This window comes from Haemaphysalis longicornis, unplaced genomic scaffold (genome assembly GCF_048455015.1).
Source record: "Haemaphysalis longicornis isolate Haplotype H1 unplaced genomic scaffold, Haemaphysalis longicornis Haplotype H1 scaffold_3, whole genome shotgun sequence".
Taxonomy (NCBI): Eukaryota; Metazoa; Arthropoda; class Arachnida; order Ixodida; family Ixodidae; genus Haemaphysalis; species Haemaphysalis longicornis.
The window spans coordinates 167,665,835-167,678,975 of record NW_027526335.1 but is presented as its reverse complement, the minus strand read 5'-3'; the positions used below and the strand labels follow the sequence as shown (position 1 = coordinate 167,678,975).

Here is a 13,141-nt window from a genome sequence, read left to right as displayed (position 1 = left end):
CCACTCGTCCACTGCCAGACTCGCCTCGTTGGGAGTATACAATACTGCCCACGAGCTACTAGAGGCCCATCGTATTAATCAGTTACACCGCCTCTCTACCACTTACACAGGGTGGCACATTCTTCACCGCTTGCGAATTGGCATCCCGGCAATGGTAGAGAACGAAGCTTCGTTGCCTCGAGACATCCGAGACTGCCTCTGCATACGTCCACTCCCGCGCAACATGCACCTAGTGCATCACGCGGAGCGCAGGTGCCAGCGCGCCTGTGCCCTTACAGATAAATACCCCATCTGCCCCACCACCATGCATTTAGACGCCGCGGAGTACCGACACGCGGAAGGATTTGCTCTCGCAGTGGTCACTCACCCCAACTCTCCTCCAGTCACTTCCCTTACCGTACGGACACCTTACCCCGCAACGGCGGAAGAGGCGGCAGGTAGCCCTGGCCCTTATCACTAGGCCGCAACCACACATTATAATCACTGATTCGAAGACGGCCGTTCAAAACTTCATTCGTGGTAGCATTTCAGCTACGGCACTCAAAATTATCCTCCAAAACCCCCTCATCAACCAGTCGACCATCGTCTGGACTCCAGCCCACACTGGGGTGGGAGGCAACGAGGCGGCCCACAAAGCAGCACGAGAACTCGCCAGCCGTGCGGGGCTCGCTCCTGCTCCCTACCATAGTGCTCAGTCGGCCCTCGATCGACTGCTCTCGTACCAAGAGGTCACGGAGCATTACCGCCTCTCCCGCCGCCGCTATCCCCCTGCCCACACCTCCCTCACCAAGGATCAGGAGCGCCTATGGCGACTCCTTCAGACAAACTCCCTCGCCAGTCGGTCCCTCCTCCACAAGATCTATCCCTCTTCCCTCTGAGTTCCCTTCACCCAACTGTCCCCTCTGTTACTTCCTGGACACTCTAACCCACGCCATGTGGGCCTGCCCTCTTAACCCACTCCCCCCCATCTCCAGCGTCGAGCAGTGGGAGGACGCGCTGGGCAGCTCGCAACCGGGGGTGCAGCTACTTTTGGTTGACCGAGCCACCACTGCCGCCGCCAGCCTTCGGCCAGAAACCACCATGCGTTCCTAGCCAACTTGCTTGGAAAATAAAGTGATTTCTCTCTCTCTCTCTATGGTGTGTACCAACTAGCCCAATAGCATGTTTTATTTAAGTGCTTGGTTCTAACTTAGAATATACATTTCCTGTTGCTAGTAATTAGAACTTAAACTGTCTGTGCTTTGGCGTAGCTAAGCTTTTGTTTTGGTGTTCTTTTTAATATTTTATGAGGCAGTTGTGGGCGGTAGGAAGTGGAGGAAGTTCTAGCCTTTAACCCCCCTTCAGTTTGTGCCACTGACTACATAACATTCAGTTCAGGGACTTTGGAAGTGTTTTGATGGCCTCGCACTTTGGACCACTTCAGCCAGGTTTGTGTGCACATGTGTGTGTGTGTGTGTGTGTGTGTGTGTGTGTGTTTATTCTGGAATCGTGATGCCAAGACCATGGGAGGCGCAACCTATTCTTTTTAACAACGGGGGAGGGCTCTAGATGCCCCCTCTCTTTTCCACAATCGCTGACTCAGTTCAAAAGAAGTGATAGCGTAGTACAAAAAGTAAATTCAAAGAGGCACTCACAGTAAGACTCCTTGAATGTTTACAGGCAACAGCCTCACTGACCAGTTCCCTAGAGCCGCATGTGAGAATTCTGGGTGGTATGTTTGTCACCACCAGTGAATCTGCCGGGAGTTTCTTGACAGCTGCTTTCATCGTCACTGGTCAATCCTCCTAGGTAATGTATCAGGGTGTGACGTTAGGCCTAACGTCAGGATATTGCGTGCCCGTGCCGCCCCGTCCCTCTGCTGCGCAGCAGCGTTAGCGCTCGCGAATTATAATTCAGAAAACACGGGAGGCTTCGTGAAACGGGATTCGCGAGTTTACCGCGAAACCGACGAACGCATTTCCCCCTCTTATCCTCCACTGGTGCCTTCGGTAAGGCCGTCACGGTCCCCTCGCCCTCCCCAGCGATGCGCATCCACCAGCACAACAAGAAGTCGTGACGCGCCCGTCTAAAAGAACTAACTCCTGCTGGCTGCCTGAGCTGCCTACCACATCGTAACAACAGCCCAGGCGAAGGAACGACCAGCATGTGTTTATTTTCCCTTACCCTCCCTCCCCATTCCTTTCGCCCATAGTGACCTGCAGTGGTCATCATTTTCTACTAAAGGTTCTCTCTCTGTCTCTCTCCCTCTCTCGCTTTAAAAATGCGCTGTATACAACGATTGGGCGGAAGTTTCCAAATGGATCTCTACCTGAAGTATTGCCGCACAAGTTTCGACGAAGGCCGATTGTTACTTGTTTGAAGGCCATGAATGCGCACAGGTCGGAAACCTCGTTGCCACACTGATGTGAACCTTAGCTGCATTACCATGTCAGAGGCCTATGCGTGCGAAAGGTATGAATTCTGCTTCCTTTGTCAATAAAAATAACAAAGGGATCGCTCCAGTGTCCAAAAATGTGCACCTCCTTCACAATCAATGTCGGCGACACGCCCGCATCAGAGCACTTTGCAAGACGCTTCGAGGCAACCACGAAGAGATTCGCTACGTTCACACCGCCAAATACCACTCCAAACCGGCCTTTGCGAAGCGAATTGTGACAGCTCCGCAACCGTCATCGCCAAAGATTCCACAATTGCAGAAGAAATCGCCGTAGGCCTCTCAGTCAGCCATTACTGAGATTCTACCATCATTGTCATCGGCTCTCAAGCTGCCTGTCGGGATTACACCGCCGGCCGCATCGTCACACTCTGAGCTGTGCGCGTCCTGCAATCCATTCCTAACCCTTACCCCGGCACATGCGTGTCTGGACTCTGGAGGGGGAAGAGGCGGCTGCATGCTCAAGCCGCTGCCTGCGCGCATATCTACCGTGAGTCGCTCTCCAACAGTACCTAGGACATTGGTGTGTCTACGGCATTGTAACCTTGCCTTCATTTAAAAAAAACTTTAAATTCAATGCCTTGAAGCATGACTATTTTAGTTTTGTTAATAGCAGAGGTGTTTAGGCCCACACATATCCGTCCGGCGTACACAGAAATCCGCGAGCGCACGTGAGCGCGTGCCTCCCGGCGTCCCCGACGCAAGACGCCAGGCACGACCTTGTGGCTTTTGAAAAAAAAAAAAAAAAAAAGTTCAGGGAAGCTTGCGCTCCCGCGCAAAATGACGGAGCTGTTGTAGCATTGCCGGACACATAGTTAAGTTTAAGTATCTGTTTATTTTAATAATAATAATAATCTTTATTTGCGGAAAACTTGGCCCTGGGTGGCACGCAAGGCTAGACAGAAAGGCTGAGGCCCGTACGCTAGTGCGTCTGCTAGCCTGCCACCCAGGGCGGGTGATGCCAAAGCAAATGTTACACACGCGCGCCCCCGCGCGAAACAACAATGGCACGGGGGGGATAACCGGGTTGTGGTGTCCATGGGCAGCACTAATGGCGCGAGATGGCACGCGCAAGGAGTGTGGACTCAGACCTGCCTTTAGGAAGTGGAGTCCCGAGGGTCAGGGGTGCAGACAGAAAACTCCCAATGCCGCGGATATGAGCACCGAGTGTCGGTGACGGATGGTACGGGCACGTAACAGTCCTGGCTGTCCATGTCCGCTTGCTCAGCCGGACAGAGGATGAGAGGGCAGCTAGTGTCACCGAGGGAGCCATCAAGCACCCTGCAGAGAAGGCGGACTCGAGATACGTCACGTCGTTGTTGCAGGGTGTGCCATGTGAGGGTTTTCAGGCGAGAGAGAGAGAAAAGACTTTATTCACAGGATCCTGCGTGGGGTAGGTGCCGGCCTCGCAGGGCGCGGTCTACCCTTCTAATGTTCTAGTCTATGCAGTCCTAGAAACACTGGGCCTAGAACTCGAGGGTTGAACCTGACCCGACAGAGGATACTTGGGTTCCCGCGCCCCGCGCTTGCGGGTCACGAGTTCCCGTTCTCCTCTGCCTGGCCAGGGCCCCCTCGAGCCGCTGGATCGCCCATTTCTGAGATTGGCAGTCCACCGAGCGGATCCAGCGCTCCATCTGCGCTGGCAGTTCTTGGCGGGCGGTGCTGTCGTCGGCACCAGTTTCTCCGCCATGAGATTCCCCAGCCCTGCCACACACATCACCGTCGGCACCGTCGCACGAACCGCCGCCCGGTATCGCTGCACTGTCACACCTCACTATGTGTTCTAGTGTCGCCAGTTCTTGTTCACATACACTGCACACCGGGCTTGCGAACATCTCGGGACATATGTGGCGCGCCATCGCCAGGGTTAACGCGCACTTCACTTGTAGGTGACGAAGCAACACCTCATAGCCAGGCAGAGGTTTGCGGTGACCGAGGGTGCGAGCAAAGACGGTACGCGTTCCGCGGCGCTGAATGCCCTCAAGTTTGTCGATGAGGTGGCTTTGGTGTGGGCACCACACGGAGGCGCAATACTCGAGCCGCGGCAGCACAAGGGCTGTGTACAGGGCCCTAAAAAACCTCAGGGCCGCAAGGACGGGAGATGCGGGACACAAATCCCAGAATGCGGCGGGCATTGGACACTGCTGCTGATATGAGCAGAAAAGTCCAGAGAGGGACTGAACGTTACACCCAGGATGGGAAGGGTCAGGGCGGCCTTCAAGGGGACGTCCCCGAGGAAGTATTCTGGGCATGCAGCAGAATTGTTATGGCTGATGCGCATAGCAGCGCTCTTCTCGCTGCTGATGTGGAGCAAGTTCGTGCGGGCCCAGTTGTGTACCGCCTGGAGGTGTTGCTGTAGGTTGGCAGATGATGCTGGAGATGAGACTGGCATCAGGATCGTGGTGTCGTCAGCGTACTGCACCAGCAAGATATATCAGCATGAACGGGCATGTCATTGACGTAGATAAGGAAGAGTGTGGGTCCCAGCACAGAGCTCCGGACCCGTGAAAGCACTGAAAAATCAAGATATGCACTTTCATGGAAGAGTACACCGGAGGAGCGGCCAGTGAGGAAGCGACTCAGCCACAGAAGCAGGGGGCCCAGTTGCGGGGCTAGTAATCGTCGTCATGTGAATCGAAGAGGTCGCCATCTTCGCTGCGAGTGGTGGATGCAAATTCATCCTCAGCATTGCAGACTTCCAGCAGCTTTGCGTCATCGACTCGAGGCAGTGGTGGCGGGATCCGCCGCCATCTGAGGGGGAGGGATTCAGGAAGGCTCCCACTTCCCCTTCCTTCTTTCACCCAGTTTCGGGCAAAATGGCGTTATTATCATCATCTGCAGGTCTTCCCGGGAAGGATTGGCACACTCGTAGCCATGTCCAAAATTATCCATAATGGCTTCTAGAGAATGCAGTGCCCGCGGTGATCTCTCCCAAGCATGGTGTCTTTTCACCTTTAGCGTTAACGCTGTTTTTTTTTCCCTGTATAGCTGCGCGAGCCGGGGACTCCGCGGTCGCCGCGAGGAACGCGCTTCTGAGCGCTCGGCATTTTCTCGCTCCACGGGGTTTTTGCCAGTCTTTTTTTTTTTTTTTGCTAAAGCCACTGCGCGTGTCGGGGACGCTCGCCTGTCGCGGCGAGGCACGCGCTCACGAGCGCTTGGCATTTTCTTAGAATTTTTTTCCTGCAACGGCGAACTTACAGCCAGTAGCAACATTTCCGCTGTTTAAAAAAAAAACGAGCGCACGTGAGCGCGTGCCTCGCGGCGACCCCCCGGCGTCGTCCAGGCTTGCGCGTGAACACGGTGTAAGTTTTCGTGAGCTTCCGCCAAATGAGGAGCTCCCGCCTTCGTCGTCGGTGCGCCACGGGTCCGCCGCGCCGAAGACGATGACGCGACGAATCTGTCAAGCCATCCCCTCACAGTTCATTCTTGTTATGGCTACAACCAACCAACACACGGAGACGGCCACCGGACCAACTGACGAAGAAGTGGAGGTCTACCGGGGCGAGGACGTGCTACAAGAGGCACAGCCCTATGCGGCTGTGCCGTCGGAAGACGACGACGAAATGGATGACGATGATTGCTACTAAATAAATCACTGTACGTACTTTAATGGCCTCTGCTTTACATGTGCCGTCCAAAACGGCTTTGCACTGCTGGGGTCCGACTGCTCCCTCACTCCTGGGACCCGCTGTCAGTGTGGGGAGAAGCTACAGGTCGACCCCCAGCTCTGCTGTTTCTCCAGCCTGGCACCACTAGTGCAATCTGGACCACTTTTTTTGTGTGTGTGTTGGAGTCGCTATGAGCATTCTGGAAAGTGCCTGATTACCAATTTCAGCAGAAAAAGAAGCGAGCTCGATGGAGCAGCGGGGCCTATGAGAGCGGGGGTTAGGGGAAGTGCCTGTTGCAACCCCCTGCCGACGCCCATGACTGAGGGTGTACACTATTACGTGGTGGCAGGACGAATGACAAGGACATATGGTTGAATGCGAAGCGATATATTTACATGATGTCGGCCATCACAGCACCCAGCAATCCCACGCACACATCTCCATCGTCTTCTTTTCGTGGCAATATTATGCCACCGCTGCTTCATTGTGTGTGGTTCCAGCTCTGCAATGAGCGTTAGGCCGTTTCGGTGCTGTGCTGGCCTGACGCTGATTATTTGGCGCAGACTATTTGGTCTTCACCATGACTTGGGCGCGTGCCATTTTAGCGCGTGCTGTCCTGTTTTGTACACGCCTCCCCCTCTCGTTTTTTCTCACTCAGGGGACGGGGGCAATGCAAAGATTCGGGTATGGTGTTCCACATTACACACGAACAGCGTTTGTGGGAAGACTAAAAGTTTACACACATTCTCGATAAATTCACATTTGTAGAACCATGTTTCATCGACCTTTCAGCAACACCAACTCATCTGGTTCTGGAAACAGCGCGCACGGATGGCGGCAGTGAATTCCTTCGGCTCAAGGCATCGGGCTTCTCATCGCGTACAACACTCCGGGGAAAAAGGAAAGGAGTCGATTGAAAGGAAACTCAATTGAAAGTTTCTGTGCAGCAGAAGTATTAGTCGGATGAGAAGCAACATCGGAGACCGAGATAAAAATAAACTTGCCACCCACCCAGACAGTCCTACCACCAACGCAAAATAAGAAAACAGAGGGAACTTCAACCCAGAATTTACAATCTTATCGGACATTCTTCCCACCAGTGTGTTAACAGCCATAACAAGGTTACCATTAACAGCAATAGCAGCCTCTTTAGCCTTGTGCAGGAGTGCCAAGTCTATGTACACACAAAACCAGAGAAATACCAATGAGTTGGCGGATGCAGAACCACAGAAGGTACACCCGCCCAATTTTTTTACCAATATCACGGGAGCTTCGACCGTTCTGTCGATCAGCGCCGCGTGATGGAGTGATACCAGGTGATACGGCAAACTCGGCGAGAGTAGCCGCATGCGCGCTAATCAAAGGCCGCTGCTGCCGCCGTCTGTTCCAAGAGCAGCTACTGCCGCCCCCGATTTTTGTTATTTGCTTATCGCACTGCCTGCTATACTCGAAATTTTTCTTCAAGACCTTGCACGTGGCGCCAACTGAAAACAGAGTAATCAGCGTTGCCGAAACGCAAGGTTCGTTCAGTGCAAGGTTCATTCGGCAACCCTGATTACTCTTTTCAGTTGGCGCCACGTGCCTGGTCTTAAAGAAAAATTTCGAGTATGGCAGGCAGTGCTATATAAGCAAATAACAAAAATCGGGGGCGGCCATCTGCTCTTGGAACAGCTTAGCAGACGATGGCAGCAGCGGCCTTTGCTTAGTGCGCAGGCGGCTAGTCTCGCCGATTTTGCCGTATCACTCCATCACGCGGCTCTGATCGACCGAACGGTCGACGCTCCCGTGATATTGGTAAAAAATTGGGTGGGTGTACACCACGATGGAACTCTCTTGGCTGTCCCCATCGCAAGACAAGATACCAACGCAATACCCTACCGAGCATGTAAACAAGCTGCTACCTTGCATTCATATGACCCGCAGAATCGACACGAACGCCTTCACAGGATCGATCCAAAGCAAAAGTTCTGTCTCACTCATTCTCTTCGACTTCCCAGAAGTCAAGAGACCTTGCTGCACAGGCTGCGACTTGAAGTAGCATTGACCCGAAAGTATCTCCACATAACCAGACGTGAGGTCAGCCCGGACTGCCTTCTGTGTGGTTGTCCTTAAACTATCGAACATTCGTTTATCGTTTGCCCAAGGTACTCTAGTGAGCGAAATAACCTTGATGCACATTACTACGCTTGGACAGTCGCCCTCTATCTGAACAAAAAATTTCGGGCATGTGGGATGACAACAGGAAACAAAGCCTAGCTAAAGCCCTGCTTATATTCCTTAATGGCTTTTCTTTGGATTATCGGTCCTAGGTCGCGAAAAAAATAACAGACTGCAGAATAATGTCATTTTTTTTTTCATATGGATGGTAATCATGGGCTGAAAAGTGGACTGCGCTAGTAGATTGAACCAGGAAGGGGCTATGAGGGTCTAGAAGAACCACGGAAGTTGGTGGTGGAACGCAATTTATTGGCCTTTAGAAGGGGAAGGGGCGGGGGTTGGGGGAAGGAGGCCCGGACTCCGGCTCAGGGGAATCCGAGTGCCATGAACGCGGCCTCTGCTCTGCCGACCAGTAGGAGCTCGATCGTCCTCGAGGGAGGGGCTGTCCAGGATAAGCTTCCAAGGCCTAGGAGCATGACGGGACGGAACGGGGATGCTGCTGTTAGTGATGGCTTGTAGGGGTGCCTGTCCCGAAAGCAGGGGAGGAGGAGTGCCGATGCGAGGAACCAGAAGAGGGGCGGGCGGGATGCCCGGGGTGTGGCTGTAAAGCCACACCATGTGCTCCACGGTTCCGTCACCTCCACAGAACTTGCACTGAGGGTTGGTGAACTTCGTTAGGTAAAGCTGGTGGAGTCTGACTGGACACATGACAGTGTTTGTCTGTAGTCGCCTTAGCATTGTCTGCTGTGGCTTGGTGAGGTTGGGATGGGGATGTGGCAGTCGTCGCCGCCTGGACCGAAAATGGTCAATGATTTCGACGAAAGACATCAGGCTATCGAGTATGGAATCCACGGCCTCGTCTTGATTGAAATTGGTGTTTCCGGAACCGGGCGGAGGAGGGCGAATTTGAGGGGCTCGATGCATGGTTGTGGGCGAGGTGGGTTGGAGCGCTGGCCGCCGCGTGAGCTCACTCATTGCCCCCTGTTGCCTGAGTGTGCCGGGGTCCAAAGCAGGTGGAATGTTGTACTTGTGTGGCGGTGCCTTGATGACGGGGCGAGCAGAATCTCCTGGGCTTTCTTTGAGGCGACCCCGGAGATGAAGTTCCTGCATGCCTCTGCTGAGTCAGAGACTACGTAGATGCTGGAAGACATTGTGGTGCCTGGGCAATGGCCAAGGCGATTGCCACTTCTTCGGCTTCTAGCACTGAGACCGGTGGCAGACTTGTCATAGCGGAGACGGTGTCTCCATTCCCATCGATCACGACTGCAACCAGAGGCTTGTGATTGTAGCTGGCGCCCCTGATGGGCAGGGCTGAAGCATCCGTGTAAGAACCGCTTGTGGCGGGATGCACGATAGGTGAGCTTCGATGGTAGCCGCTCTTCTCCACCTGCGGTCACGATGTTGCATCGGATGCATATTTCTGGGGATGGGATCGACGTGTATTCTAGAAAGCCAATTTGTCGGTAAGGAGTGGTTTAATCGGCTCTCCAGAGGCCCGGCCGTCGGAGTACGTGTGCCCCCGCCTTCGTTTTTTCGAGCCTTCTGCATTGGCACGTCAGATGGGCTGAGATTAGTTCATCGATCGTGTTATGCAGACCGAGTTCTTCAAGTCTGTCTGTATTGGTCCATTGTGGTAGGCCCAGCGCCTGTTTATGGCATTTCTGTTTAATGATGTTTATCTCATCAGTTTCACGAGCCGAAAGACAGAGGTATGGTGTACTGTAAATGATTATAGGTAATTATGAAGGCCTGGACAATTCTCGTTATGTCCGCCTCTGTCATGCCACGGTTTCTACTTCGGATTCTTTTGATTAACTGAATTACTTGTCGGCATGTGGACTTGAGTTTTCGAATAGTGATGGTATTAGTTCCTGATTTTTGAAGGTGCAGCCCGAGGATGCGAAGGTTGGCAACTTCAGGGATCAGATGACCGCCTACTTGGATGGGTGGTCTCTTAGAGCTGCGAACCTTGTTGAGGCGTTTGTGGCCGTCCAGTAGAAGCAACTCCGATTTTTGTGGGGTATAATATATAACAGGGTATAATTGGGGTATAATCTGGGGGGTATAATTTGTGGGGTGTATAATATGGGAGCGATCGCGAATAAGCGATCCACTCCTCTTTTCACCACGGAGGGGATGAAGTGGAGAGAGGCAGATGCGGGGGCGGGAACGAGAAGTGTCCGAAACGTGACAGAGCTCTAACAAAAAAAGGACGTCTTCAGCGCCTAATGAAATTGGTCTCAGCGGTTTCCGGCGGCAGGAGTAGGGCGGATCTGATCAGGCGCCCCTTTTCATGTGAGACTTGTATTGGTACTTACTGTATGCACACACTGGTTCATTCGTCGATTTCACTGTCATTTCTCATACAGGCTTCAACATTCATTCTTTTCTCTTTGTGTCTCCCGTACCCTCGCCCCAGTGGGAAGTAGCGGGCCCAAGATCAGTTCCTCAGGCCGACCTCTTCCCCTTTTCAATAAACATTTACTCTTCCTCTAATAATTCCTCCACCCAATTTTCGACCCTTTCGTCTGTGAGGCATGTATTTATTGCTATTATATAGTAATTAATTAATCAATTAATTAATTCATTAATTGCCGTTAGCATCCACCACTCAACGAATGTGCCTCACTACCGCGTCCCTCTGTCGTTACGTCAACCGTTAACGGCCACCACTTGGCTGTCTCGCTGGTAATATGCTACATACACCCCAGGGCCGTACCCAGAGGGGGGGTTTGAGGGTTCGAACCCCTCCTGAAACCTTTTCCAGGCAGCCCGTAAGCAATACTTACTGTTGCTTTCAGCAAAACTACCCCGTTCTCAAAATCCATACCCCCCCCCCCGAAAAAAATTTCTGGCTACAGCCCTGATGCACCCCGTTCCGCGCCTGATACGGTCATATAAAACATTGACGCACTTAACTCTTTCATTAATTAGAAGAGCCAGGCGTGGAATATCGCCCACATGCGTCTCCTAAGCTAAGTTTCAAAAAAGAAGAAAAAAGACAACGAAAACAGTGGGGCCCGCCCATGTCTTTCCCTAAGCCGCCCTACTCCTGCTGCCGGAAACCGCCGATTCCAATTTCATTAGGCGCTGAAGACGTATACTTCTTTGCGAGAGCTCTGCCACGGAACGCTCTGTCAGAGAACGCTCTGTACGCTTCGGAAACTTCTCGTTCCCGTCCGCGGCTCTAGACTTCTCCAATTTATCCCCTCCGGGCGCTGCTCGACCCTCCTTCCTGATTCAATCGAATTCCTCACTAACTCCGCTTCCTACCTCTCATACTTCCTGTAGGGACCGGCAAGTACACTTTTGCCGAAGATCGACCGGATGGCTTGCGGTTCCAATGTTCGAGTCAAATGTGGGACTCGGGGCTTGGTCACTTTGTGCATCGGGCGGCAATGCGGAGTGCCTGTTATACAGAATTGGGGGCAGTGGAAAGGACGTGGGGATACGGTGGGCAGGTTCCTGCGATGCATGGGTATACCCGCCGGCTCGCACTTAGCGCAAAATTTGAATTTTTTTTATATCCATGAAAGCCTGCATGGAATAAATCACGGAAACCAGACCACAGATACAAATATTTTATCCGTCCGTCTATAGATTGAAACACACGGACGCACACAATCATGATGAGCTATGAATGATATAGGGTCTTATAACTGATATCACATCTTGTTAATAGCATAGTGCTGGGGATGTTATCTTGGATAAATGCATTCATCCGCCTCACCACCTGGGATGCTTTTCGCAAAGCCAATTCGTCGCGCCCCATAGACCCCGACCAAAATTTGCCCGACTGGATTGATGACATTACTTGCACTCAAAATGAACACAAAACCGCAGCCACTTCTTTACAGACCCCTAGCGTTGATGCTAAACTTCTATATATCTGGAAGGCTCGTCGACGCTTAACAAAACGATGGAAACGGCGAAGATATAACCGCAAACTCCGCCTCAGAATTGCAGCGCTTAAATAGAGAAGCCACTGAATACGTCAAACACCTTTCCAAAGAGAGTTGGCTCTCAACACCTCCCGCCACTTCACCACTCTCCACTACACGGGGTCTACAAACGATGACCTGGATAAGGACTTCCAACTCTACGAACTAGAAGCAGCTCTTTCCGAGTGCAACAAAAATAGCGCTCCCGGTCCAGACCAAGCCACTTACCGGCTTCTTGCCAATCTGGATGGCGACTCTCTCGATCATCTGCTCCACCACATCATTTTATACTGGGGCTCAGGCCAACTCCCTCCCCAGTGGAAGACATCTGATATCCGGTTCATACCCAAGCCTAATCCGGTCTCCTCAGCTTGATAACCTGCGGCCTAATTCTCTAACCTCCTGTGTGGGTAAAAACGATTGCCTTCAAACCTTCCTTGAAAACAAAGGCCTCATTCCCAACACCAGGTTAAGGGAGCATCTGAGTACCCAGGATATTCTCCTTCGAATTAAAGAGGAGGTCCTTGCTCCAGCAACCCGCCACTCCCCGCGAGCTGTTCTTGCCTTAGATTTGAAAGGGGCATTCGACAATATCTCGCATTCATCCATACTATCCCGTCTAGAACTTTATTTTAAAATGGTTAGGAAAGGGAGCCGTTTTCTTGAGGAGGAGAGGTGCCCCTATTCCAGGGCCCCTGTATACCCCTGGCTGCACTCGTGGCCCGTCGTACCAGCTGTCGTTGATCTTCCTGGCCCGAGCTAAGCAACGCAGCTTTCCACTGCTCAAGAGTTGGGTTGGGTATTCGGAGAATGTTTGGAATGTCGGGGCAGGCCCACGTAACGTGGTAAAGGGAGGCATACTGAGTTGTGCAAGAAGGGCATTTGTTTGAAGGGTGAATTGTTGGGTATACATGACGTGGAGCCTTCCTATAGTGCGGGAAGTTGTTGGTTTGTAGTTGACGCCAGAATATCACTTCTTCTCTCGTTAAGGATTTGTGCGG

At 52.5% G+C, this 13,141-nt stretch overlaps 1 pseudogene; it reads right to left on the bottom strand.

Annotated features, from left to right (window-relative positions):
- Positions 1-3,482: 3,482 nt before the first annotated feature.
- On the bottom strand, positions 3,483-4,862 carry LOC144175522 (uncharacterized; annotated as a pseudogene).
- Positions 4,863-13,141: the final 8,279 nt, after the last annotated feature.